Source organism: Sarcophilus harrisii, chromosome 2 (genome assembly GCF_902635505.1).
Source record: "Sarcophilus harrisii chromosome 2, mSarHar1.11, whole genome shotgun sequence".
NCBI lineage: Eukaryota > Metazoa > Chordata > Mammalia > Dasyuromorphia > Dasyuridae > Sarcophilus > Sarcophilus harrisii.
In genome coordinates, this window is record NC_045427.1 from 31,467,381 (window position 1) to 31,480,439 (window position 13,059).

The following is a 13,059-nucleotide window of genomic DNA, read 5'->3' on the forward strand; positions in this document are numbered from 1 at the left end:
CTCTCCTTTTCCCATTTTTCTTCTAGCTCCCTTGTGAGAGCCTTTTTAATTTCTTCTATGAGATTCATCTGTGCTGAGGAACAGAGGATCTCCTCCTGTGGGGATTCACCTGAAGATAATCTGTTTTTAGTCTCCTCAGGGTTTAGAGTCTGTTCTCTGTCTGTATAAAAGCTGTCAATCGTTAAGGTCCTTTTTAACTTTTTGCTCATTTTGTCAGAGAAGAATCAGAGACAAACTAGCAAAGAAAAAAAAGGAAAAAAAAAAATCCCAAATGGAATCTGCTTTTTTGGGGGGAGGGGCTGGGTGGCGTTACCGAGCTTCCTCTACAGACTGAGGGGGCAGCAGGGAGGCACTAGCAGGACTGTGCTGCGCCTGCGCTCTGAGACTCTGAGAGCGTGCTGAGACGCTGTGAGGGAGGGGTGGCCGGTCTCAAGGAACTCCAGCTGTTTGGGGTTGTATTCTTCACCCCCGGTGTTTTTAGCTTCTCTGCTGGGCTACTGACTTGCTGCCAGGGCAAAGTATCCAATCCTGTGATGAAGCTCTCCCCGCAGAGACGGCTGAGATCACACCCCAACCCCCTCCGGTCTGCTGGGCTGTGAGCTGCCTGCTGCCACTGCTGCCCTCAGCCTGTGCCCGATCTAAAACCGTCCCGCCCTCGAGCAAAAACAGACCTTTCCTGGCAAATCTCAAGGATGTCTTCTCTTGGTAACTGTTTGTGGGTTTTTTTTTCAGCCAGGCATTAATTCAGAGGCTTGTAATGAGATGGATTCTGAGAGAAAATGCGGAGCTTACACAGCTGTGTGCCTCCTCGCCGCCAGCTTGGCCGGAAGTCCTGAAGCTCACCTCTTTTACATCCAGTGGCTTGCAATGTCTGTTCTTTTACACTCAGATAGCCAAAGTTCCTGTCAGAGTTGCACGATGGCTGCCCCCACCCTTTGTGTGGGAGACCCCTGGAGCAGAGAGAGCAGCCTTCAGATTGCCCCCTACCTTCTGCCGGCCGACTTTCCTCTCTTCCCCATCCTGGTCTTTGCCCTCAGTCCAACTTCAGCCTATCTCAAAGCCGTGTCTGGCCATGGGATGGACAGTTGACAAGCCCAGGGCCCAGCCAGAACCACCTCATAACCCCTTAGCTTCTTGTTCTCTCTATTTCTCTTCAGAATCAGGAAATTCTGGGATTTTCATTTTGGAAAACCAAGCAGAAATCTTGATTTATCAACACGAAGCTCTCTTGGCTGTCCAGGATCAGCTAGACCCTGCAGGTAAGAAATACTAACCCCTCTCCCAGGAGATCCACCTGTGGCCTCCCTTTATTCTTGGAGACCCACCCTGGAACTTGCTGACCCAGGGCCCATCCAGAACCCCATTCTAACCCCTTAGCCGCTTGTCCTCTGTATTTCCCTTCAGAATCAGAGATTCCTGGGATTATCTTGGAAGAGCAACCAGAAGTTTATATTTATTATGTTGAACCTCTTTCAGACCCTCAGGACCAGATGGACCTCTCGGGTAAGAATCACCAGCCCCTCAGCCTCCCATTCCCCACTCTCCATCCATCTATACCTCAGAAGTCCACCCCAGGCTTGTGAAGCTTTCCTCATTTATATACAGTAGCTTGCTTTGGACAGCTGGCCAACTTTGGCTAGAGTGAAAGCAATCCGAGGGGTCCCTGGGGTCACTGTGTGAGAGACCCTTGGATGGTTTGCCCCCAGAGGAAGGTCCTCCCCTCTCTTGGCTGATTTTCCTGACACTCATTCATAAACTGTGCTTTTCCTCTGCTCCCCCTCTTAGCTTCTGCCCTCACTCCATCTTCAGCCCATCTCAAAGCCCCCTCTGGCCACGGATGGACAGCAGACAAGCCCCAGGCCCAGCCAGAACCACATCCTAACCCCTTAGCCTCTTGTTCTGTTTCCCTTCAGAACCAATGAATCGTCAAATTATCATCGTAGAAGACCACTCAGAAGTCTGCATCTCCCATGATGAATCTCCCTCAGAAGTCCAGGCCCAGATGCAACTCCCAGGCAAGAATCCCCAAGCCCTCTTCCAAGGGACCGTCCTCAGCCTCCCCTTCTCCACTCGGCTCCCATCTAGGAGCCCCACCCTAGAACCTGCTGACAAGGCCGGGGCCCCGCCAAAACCACATCAGAACCCCCGACCTTCTTTCTAGCAAGTCATGTACAACTTGGCAATCTGGCCCAAAGCTGGGGGACTCAGCAGGAGTCAGGGGTGACATCTGTCTGAAGCAGCTGAAGGAGTGGCCTGGAGGGCCGTGTCCCCCTCCTAAGAAGCTCCTCCATCCCAAAGTCCCCCCATTCCCATTCTGCATCCACCTGTGCCCCAGGCCCTCAGAGGTCTCAGAGGAGAGCTCCTTTAGGTAGAGCTACAGTTTTACTTCCTGGGTCTTCAATGGTTTCAATGGTTGAAGGTGGAAAAAGGCCTCGAGTGTCTGTGTCCCTGGGGCTGATGGGGGTCCTAAGTCCTGGGCAGAGATGCTTTCCATAACCCTGAGTCTCAGCTCCCACCTCCTTGGAGCTCCACCGCAGAGTTTCATACAGACACCCTCCCTACAAGACCTTTGTACATCTCCCCCAATTCAACTCGGGGATCAAAAAAGCAACATGAGCTTCTATTCAGAGACTCTTCTATTCATAGCTTGATGGCTCTTTTGTACCAAAGGGAAAAAGCCCTGCCCTCAGTTAGCTTCAGGCTTTGCTGGGACCCTTTTATCCCCTGCTTTTTGGGGTGTCAGGATGAGTAGGTGGTCCCTTTCATACCCTGCTTTTTCAAAGAAGTGGGGATAAATAGGGTGATCCTTTCATACCCTTTTTTGGGGGCCAGGATGAATAGGGGGATCCTTTCATACCCTGCTTTTTCCCCAGGGAGAGGAATGAATAGGGATTCTTTCTATCCCACTACCCCATCACAATCTCTGCCCTCAGTCCATTCTCACCCTGCTCTCTCTATCTGCAGGTGAAGCATCTTTTCAGCTGATGCATCAGGGCAGCGCCCCGATTTCCCCAGCAGACCACAACAGGCACTTCCCAGACACAGATCATGCCCCAGTAAGTGTATTCTGGAAAAATCCCACCCACCGCCCCCTACCCTCCCTAAGCTTGCTTGATCCCTAGAATTCCTAGAGTAAGACCCAATAGAACGAAAGTTTCTAACTTGGCGCCTCTGGACTTTTAAAAAAAAATGATTTTACCTGGAAAGACGTACATGAATTGATGCCAAGTGAAATGAATAGAAGCAGAAGGAACCTTGTACGCAGTAATCGCAAAAATTGTACAATGATCAAATGTTGAATGATTCAGTTATTCTCAGTAATACGAGATCCAAAATCAGGACATGGTGATAAAAAATGGGCTCCACCTGGGGAGAAGGAACTGATGGGGAGTCTGAGTGCAGATCAAAGCATATATCGAAGAACTTTTTAATGTATTTTTTGTCTGTTTTCTTTCACTACCTACTATGGAAATATGTTTTGTGTGACTGCACATGTATAACCTATGCCTAATTGCTTTTCATCTCAGGGAGGGGGAAGAGGACTTAAAGGAGAGAGAAAATTTGGGCCTCAAAAGTAAAAAGAAAAAATTTTAAATTGTGTTTTCATGTGATTGGGGGAAAAAAAGATCTTGAACATTGTTATTTTAGGGGCAGCAGGATGGCTCAGTGGATAGAGCACCAGCCCTTGAAGTCAGGAGGACCCAAGTTCAAATTTGGTCTCAGACACTTAGCATGTCCTAGCTGTGTGACCCTGGGCAAGTCATTTAACCCCAATTGCCTCAGGGGAAAAAAAAAGTTGCAGTGGGGAGCTCAAGCTCAAATCTTTCACTTTAGCAGGATCATTGTGGCGTTTCCCTTCATCAAGGAGGAAGTGTTGGGATTCAGGGAAATGGGTCCCTCCCTGGACACTCTGATGCCTTCTTTCTTTTCTTCCCTTCACAGATGCTGCGAGATTCTGAGAATAAGGATTCGGACCCCGGAGAGGCGGGCTTCTCCTACCTCAACCACAGATTTGCTTCCTTGATACAAAGCCGAAGACGACGCTTTAACAGGCTCCCGTCCACTGCCAGGAGAAAACTCACTTATGACTCCTGAACTGTTTCTCCCTAGTTAAAGGGCTGGCCCACCTGTTGACTGTGACCCCTGAACTGCTCCCCAGTAAAGGGTCTGGCCCCCTTATTGACTATGACCCCTGAACTGCTCCTCCCCACTTAAAGGGTCTGGCCCCCTTATTGACTGTGACGCCTGAACTGCTCCTCACTTAAAGGGTCTGGCCCCCTTATTGACTGTGACGCCTGAACTGCTCCTCACTTAAAGGATCTGGCCCCCTTATTGACTATGACCCCTGATCTGCTCCTCCCCAATTAAAGGGCCTGGCCCTCTCTTGACTGCCTTTGCCCATTACTGACTATGGCCCCTCACTCAGGCCCTTCCTATTCTTCAGCCCCCATTCCCTCTCTCCAAAATGAGAGGTTTGCACTCCGGGTTCCTTGAGCTCCCAACCCGCCCTCAGGCTCCGATTCTTTGTGTCCCCCCATTTGGACATGGTGCAATAATAAATGGATGATTTTGTGGCATGAGTCTATTCTCATGGCAGATGGTGTTTCTGTGGTGACTTGATGATAGTTTCTCGGGCACATCCAGCTGGCCACCGCCCGGCTCCGTGCCCTTACAACCCCCCAGTGCTTGGGGAACCTCATCAGTCTTGCCCCGTGCTCCATTCATGAGGAGCCCCTCTGCCCTGCGAGCCCCGAAGTCCGGTCTCTTGGGCCTTCCGTTAGGGTTATTTTCTCCACATCCTCCAATAGAGCCCAGTTATTGTAAGTCAGGGGGTGATAATCCTCATGACTCCCAAGCTGGGTTCTCATGAGAGAAACAGGCCTTGCCCACATCCCTGGGAGCTTGCTCCCCTTTCCGGGTCTCGTTTCCCCCCCCCCCCCCCAGCCACCACCCTGGCCCGGCAGCAAGGGGGGCTTGCCCTGGCTTTTCTCCTCACCTGAAAGTCATTCTGCCTGACTTGGGCTCCTTCTCATCCCCAGAGCCAACTGCCCGTGGAATGGCTCAGCCTCCCTCTTCTCGCCTTGCACTCGAGTGAAGGAGAGAAGGCAACGTGGCTTTAGAAAATGGCCTGGGAGACTTCTGTCCTTGTGGCCCATGTGGGAGGGTCAGGCTGCCTTCGGATCAGCCTCTACCTGCTCTGAGCTCCCCCGAGTCTCCTGAGAAGAGGATCCCTTTCTGTAAGTCTATCTGGGGTGATGGGTAAGGCAGATGACCTGTGCCCTCACCCATCCCACCTAGCTCTTTCTGTTGGACCCACTCCTCCCTCCTGGACAAAATCAAAGACAAGAAAATAAGATGGGGGGGGGACCCTTAACCACACTTACTTCCATCTGGAGAAAGTCTCCTCCCAGTCTCCCTAGATTCCCCAGGTATGTTAAACCCACTTTTTTTTTTTCCTAAATCCCTCCTTCCTCCAGACTCCCATTCTCATTCTGGATCATTGATGGCTATTCTTAAGGACTGGTCATCAGCTAAACTCCTTAGCACTTCAGAGGCTTGAGGTGTCTGCTCCCTTGTTCCTCAAAGCAGCAAACAACCAAAGTTTTTTGGGTGCCATTGGCTCTGTGTGGACCCATCTTTAAAATAAATCCATGACTTAGGGAAAGACACAACTGACATCCTTCTCCGATCGAGGTATGATTCAAAACTAGGAGAGCCAGTTTGTGCATTGTCTGATGAATCAATTATTACGCTCTAAGAAAAGATGAGCGTGGTCTCAGACACTTAACACTTCCCTGGGCAAGTCACTTAACTCCAATTGCCTCAGGAAAAAGAAAAGGGGGGGGGGAGAAGAAAAAAAAAAGGTAAGCAGGTAGATTTCAGAAAAACCTGGAAGGACTTATAGGAACTGATGCTGAGTGAGTTGAGCAGAAGCAGGTGAACATTGTGCTATGATTAACTATGACTTAGCTCTTCAATGTTCCAAGACATTTCCAAAAGCTTCATGATGAAAATGTTATCCCATCCAGAGAAAGAACTGATGGAGTCTGGGGAGCAGATCAAAGCATACTATTTTTATTTTTTACTTTCTTCATGTTTTTCCCCCTTTTCTTCTGTTTCTTCTTTCAGAAAATGACTAATGTGATTGCACATGTATAACCTATATCAGATTGCTTGCTATTTTGGAGAGGGAAGGAGGAAGAAAATTTTGGAACTCAGAATCTTATTAAAAATGGAAGTTGAATATGTTCTCTTTTTAAAATTTTATTTAAATCTTAAATATAAAGTAAAAAAAAATGGAAAAAGAAAGAAAAAGAAAAAAAAATTTTGTCATGTGCCCAGCAGAACATGAGGGAGGATTCCAAATATGTAACAATAAATGTCTATTTCAAGAAAGCATATATAATAATAGAAGACATTATATTCTTGACTGTCCATCTTTTTTTGCTTCTTTGTAAGTTTTCTTTTGTTCTCTGTGGCACACTTTTTACTTGACTTATTTTTCCCCTTCTCCCCTGACCTCCCCCAAGCAGGCTACAAGTAAGCACAGATATATTTCTGTATAACTGTGTATGTATGTGCGTACATATACCCAAACATATGCATTCACTACATATACGCACATATATATATATATATATATATAAATATAAATATATATATATATATACATACACATATACACATACAAAGACATGCATCTAAAATACTATTAATATGACTAGTATAGAATGTAGATTTCCTTCTTGATTCAATCTTTTAGTTTGACTTTGTCTGAGATCAATGATTCCCAGCCTTACTTTTTTTTCCCTAATAAACTCTATTCCTGATTATTGTTATTGTTATATCTTATTTCCTCTCCCGCTAACTCTTCGACTTTAGTTCTGCTCCTTAACTTGCTTTGCTATTACTTAACCTCCTTCCTCCTATATATCCCTCCCTTATTTTCTCCCTTACTCTTTCTACCTTTCCCATTAATGTACACAATTTGTCCCACTCCAGTTAATCCAAACACTTTTCTATACTCCACTTTATTCTATTCCTTACTCCTTATTTGTTTATAGATTTAAAGGGTGCTATACCCTTCTTGGTGTGTGTGTGTGTGTGTGTGTGTATACATATATTGTTCCCTTTTTAACCCATTCCTGATATGAGTAGGTTTCCAGAACTACCAGCCCTGCTGATTTCTATGTATCAGTTCTTCCTCTTCACCTCATTCATATAGCATAATTACTATTCTTACCTTTTCCTAGATGGTTTTGCTTTTCAGAGTCCCACCATGCTCAACTCTGCCCCAGTCTTTCTTTTGTACAGCCCTATTACTAATGTCAATCTTAAACATATGGTTTACATTTCCAAATATAAAACACAGTTTATCCTTATTGAGCCCTTGAAATTATTGAAATTATTCTTTGATGTTGCTCTTGTTATATTTTCTATTGAGTTCAGCTTTGTTTGAAACAAAATATTGAAAACCTGAGAGCTCATTGAATATCCATTTATTTTCATTCAATATTATACATAATTTTGCTGGATATATTTTCTGTCCTAACCCTAGTTTTTTTGATTGTTGATATATCTTAGTAGCTGTTGATAAATCCTGCACAATTCTAATTATGGCTCCAGCATATTTGAATTATTGTTTTGTTTCTTGTAAAATTTTCTTTTTGATTTGGGTTTTTTGAAACTTAACAATAATATTCCTATATTTTTCCTGGTAGAATCTCTTTTAGGGGTGTTCAGTGGATTTTTCCCATTTCTACTTCTAAAACTTCAGGATAATTTCTTAGATTATCTCTATTATTGTGTCAAAGTTCTTTTTTTTAAGTCATAGCTTCTAGATAGTTCAATTATTATATTTTTCTTCTTGATCTGTTCTCCAAATCTGTGGTTTTTCTTATAATGTGCTTTGCATTCTTTCCTATTACATTTTGTTTTGTTATTTCTTGCTTTCATGACTTCAGTGGCTTCTCCTTGCCTAATTCTAATTTCCAAAAAATCATTTTCTTTTTCTTTCTTTCTTTTTTTTTTTTTTTAAGTCTAGATCTCCTTTTCTAGTTGGTTGACTTTTCATAATCTTCTTGTTTTTCTTGGATGATTCTATTTTTTTTTTTTACCTTTCCCTCAATTTCTCTCATTTCATTTTTAAAGTCTTTTGTGAGTTCTATAAATTCTTTCTAGGTAGGTAACCATTTAATATTACTCTTTAAGATAGGAGAAGCTGGTTTTAGTTCAGTGTTCTCCTCTGAAGATTAATCTATTACTACAGTAAGTTTCTGTTGTTTTTTTCCTTCTTTGCTGGTTCATTTTTAATAAAATAATAATTTAATAATAAGCTAATAATAGCTTTTTATTTTCAAAATACATGCAACGATACTTTTCAGTGTTCACTCTTGCAAAACTGTGTTCCAAATTTTTCTCCCTCCCTTCCCCCATCCCTCTCCCCTAGACAGTAAGTAGTCCAATATAGGTTAAACATATGCAATTCTTCTAAACATATTTCCATATTTATCATGTTACACAAGAAAAATCAGATCAAAAAGGAAAATAAAACTCATGAGTTTAGTGTAAGCTCCTCTAATCGTGGGATGGGGGAATGGGGTCTCTGGCTTTACTTAAGTTCTCCCCTCAGACCTGGAATCCCAAACCAAAAACTCCCCCCAGAAAATGCCCGCAGCCAGTAGGGTCCTCTGCACTCCCGGTGTGATGGTTCCCTCTCCCTCAAGGCCACATCTCAGCAGGACACCTGGACCTGGTGTTCCATTTGTGGGGGAAATCTGGAGAGCTTGGAATTTTCTGACCTACTCTGCCATCTTCCCAGAATCCTCCCCAAATTCTTATATAATTTTCAGTTACATTAGCAAGGAAGAAACAAGTGGAATTTTACAAGAGCCAAAAGAAAAAGTAAAGGTTTGTGTTTCAAAGACAATCAAGTAAATTTTATAGCAGACAGAAAGAAAAGAGGTTTAAATATCAAAGAAAGTGGATTTTCATCAGGTGAAATAGTAACCTGATCAGCAAATACAAAAGAATTTCTCTGGAATTTACAAACCAATCATGATATGTTCATCATCAATAAATACAGTTCATAAAGCTGAGGCAGAATTTCTTGTATCCTTAATCAGTTAATCATCTGAGTTAAACTTTTAGAGGTCTGAACTAAATTTCAATAAGTTTCCATTAAACATGTGACCTGCTGTTTTAGGCAAAATTTAATTAAAAAAATTTTTAAGTTATTATTGCTTCTTCATTAATTATGAATTATGAAAAACATCCTGCATCGAAATGTTTTTGTATCATTCTTATCAAAAACTTAATAAGTCTTTCAATTAAATTTTATTTTATTTTCAAACAAAGACCAGCCTTCTCTCTCTCCCACTTCCTCGCCATACCACTGAGAAAGGAAGAAAAACTAAACACCTGTTATAAATATGTATAGTAGAAGAAAAAAAAAATTGACCCTATCTAGATATCTATATATTTATCCCCCCCAGATGAGAAAATAATTTTTAACATACATTATTTTAAAGTTTTGAATTTCAAATTCTATCCTTTTTTCCATCTCCTCCCCTTTACCTAATGGTAAGAAATCTGATATAGGTTTTACATGTGCAACATATTTTCACATGAGTTATTTTGTATCATCTCTTTTTGGATCTAAGCTGGATTTAAGTTTTCCTGACTTCTATCCAGTGAGCCACCTAGCTGCTCAAAGAAATACTTACTCAGAAAAAAAAAAAGTATAATCCTACAGGGATTTTTACTGAAATAAAGCACTTCCAAACATTGGTGATAAAAAGACCAGAGCTGTGGGGAAATTTTATAGTTCAAATACAAGAATGATGAAAAATATAAAAGGCAAACATGAATGAACAATGATAAAGGACCAAACAAGGAAAGCTCATCTTTGAGATTTTGAATTTGGCCTCAGACACTTATTAGCTATATTGGGCAAGTCACTTAACTACCTTGTGCCTTAGTTTCCTCATCAGCAAAATGAGCTGGGGAAGGAAATGGCAAACCATTCCATTATCCTTGCCAAGAAAACCCAAATTAAGTCACAAGTTGTTGCACACAACTGAAAAACAAAATTACTGTTGGCTATAATCCCCCATCCTTTGCTTTCTGTAATATCATATTCCAAGGTCTCTCCTTGGTCTTTTGTGGTGGATATCCCAAATCATGTGTGATACTGACTGTGGCTCCTTAGTGTTTGAATACACTCTTTTTGGCTTCTTATTGTATTTTTTCTTTGACTTAGAAGTTCTGAATTTTTACTATAATGTTCTTTTTTTTTCATTTTTGAGTTTCTTTTAGGAGGTGTCTAGAAGATTCTTCCCATTTCTACTTTGCCTTCTAATTCTCAGGGATTTGATCCGTCAGTGATTGATGACTTCTTGAAATATGATATCTAAATTCTTTTGGGGGTCTTTGCTTTATGGAAGTCCAGTGATTTTTAAATTAGTTCTCCGGGTCAGTTGGTTTTGCTCTAATGTACCTTATATTTTCTTTTCAGTTTTTTATTTTGTTTTCCTATTTCTTCTTGGCTTTCCAAAGCACTGGTTTCTATTTGGGCCATTCACATGTTCAGGGAATGTGTTACTTGGACAAGGTTTTGTACTTCATGTGCCAAACTATTCCTTCCCTTCCAATACTTTCTTACATAATTCTTATTTCTTTTCCAATTTTGTCCTCTAGCACTCTCAATCTATTTAGAAAATGATTTTAAACCCTTTTCCAAACTTTTGCTTTATTTCTTCCAGGAATTCTAATTGAGTTTCTTAAATGTGTCTCTTTAATGTGTTTGTAGATGTGTTGAAATCATTCTATTCCTCTATGTTTGTGTCTTGAGCATCACTGCCATCCCAACAGGCTTTTATGGTGGGATTCTATTTTTTGTGTGCACAATCTTCCAACTTATTTCCTGACTTTGGATTTGATGGCTGGGCTCTGTTATACTTTGGGTCAGTGGGTCCAGGTTGGTCCCGTTGCTACTTTCTTGGAGTTTGGAGTGTTGTATTATTCCAGTCTTTCAGGGACAGGCTGGAATCCTACAAGCTATCAGAATTCTCAGTGTGTCTGATCCGGGGCAAAGGACTGATCCCTGCTCATCTGGTCTGAGTTCTGAGCTGGGTTTGGTTCTGGGCATCCAATCTGGGCTGCTGGACTCTGCTATTATCAGCCAGATGGAAAGTTGTACTAGCTCAGAGCAGTTTGTAGGCTCTCCCTTGTATGGGATCTCCAACTCAGTTATTCCTCTGCATTCTGGGCTAGACTTTGGAGGTGAGACCCTGTTTTGGGATGGGAGTTTGAGTCTCACTTCTGATGCAGCGGATTTCGGGGCCTCTCTACCTGGAACTCCCCTGCCCTGCACAGTCTGCATCTCCCGCTGCCTTAGACCTGTGACCCAGGCCTGAGAAGCGAGTGACAAAGTTACCAGCAGACAACTGTCCCCATTGGGTGGCCTAGATCTTGGTTCCGCTCTTGACCCGATGCCATGTTTAGTGTCCACAGACTTTTCTCTTTCTCTCTCACTGGGACTTTCTTTGGATTTCTCCATCAGACTTTGGTCTGGTGCATTTTCTAGATCTATTGGTAGGATTTTATGGAGAGGAACCTCGTTTCCTATCATTCTGCTATCTTGATTTTGCCTCCTTTTCCTAAAGTTTCTAAAGAGAGACCCCCACCTTCACCCAGGAAGAACTCCTTCCTGAGGTCATTAGAGTGATGGTCAAATTGGAAGATAAATCTTTGGAAAAAAGCAATTAAAGGGAGACTAAATTGAAAATGTTTTGGTAAGCAATTCTTTAGCGTATGCAATGTTTTCAGGGATTGTTGTTCTTTTTGATGGATGAATACTTGACTCTCCGAGTATATTTGTTGCTGTTTAGTTGTATCTGACTCTTGCCATGTCAGTACTGGGAGTTTTTAATATTTAAAACTTAAAAATTTAATATTTAAATTTAAAAAATACTAGAGTAGTTTGTCTTTCCTTTTCTATTTTATGAAGGCAGATTGCTGAATTTGAATTCAAGTTTTCCTGACTCCAGGCCCAGGACTCTATCCATCTTCCAGCCTCTACTGAGAAGACTATAAATTGTAATTCTAAGGCGGATTGGGTCTAAAAGATTTCCAAAAGGATAGGAAAAACTGCCGACTGGAACTTTTCTCCCACTAAGCACAAGTGTTTAAGATGATAACAGCTTAATTGTACAATATTTCAGAGTCTGATTCTTTTTGTACAGCAAAATAACGTTTTGGTCATGTATACTTATTGTGTATCTAATTTATATTTTAATGTATTTAACATCTACTGGTCATCCTGCCATCTAGGGGAGGGGGTGGGGGGTAAGAGGTGAAAAATTGGAACAAGAGGTTTGGCAATTGTTAATGCTGTAAAGTTACCCATGTATATATCCTGTAAATAAAAGGCTATTAAATTAAAAAAAAGAAAAGAAAAAAAAAAAGATGATAACAGCTTAATTAATAAATTGTCCTGGACTGGCTTCTGCTCAACACATAGTACAGAATTTTCTTCCACAGTGATAAAATATTTGCTTTTATGCATGAAACAAAATCGAATTCCTGACACAAATTTTGTCCTTACAAAACACAGGTGAATGGGACTGATTGGATGGAGTTTTCTCAAGTTTGTGAGACTAGACCTAAATCACATAATCCCTATGCCCAGTTGAGCCTTGGGTTTTAGGAAGTCACATGATCCCTATTCCCACACCTCCAACCCTGGGATGTAGGAAGTTAGTGAAGTTGTAGGAAGTGACGTAACCTATGGGAGGCAGACAACTTTGGTGACCATTGGTCAAGGATGGTTATGTCTTTTTAGTCTATCCAATGAGAAGGCTTGGGTCTTTTGCTTTTAAGTCCCAAATAAACCAGAAGCTGACTTGGTTCCGGGAGCACATGGCGGAGCTGGGATGGCTTCCTGTAGGGATTAAATAAATGCTTTCTCTTTGTACCTGAAGATGTCTCTGATTAGTTAATTTGGGGAGGGGGCCTAGCTCTGATCCCCCATACTGATACAACTCATTTCATATTGTA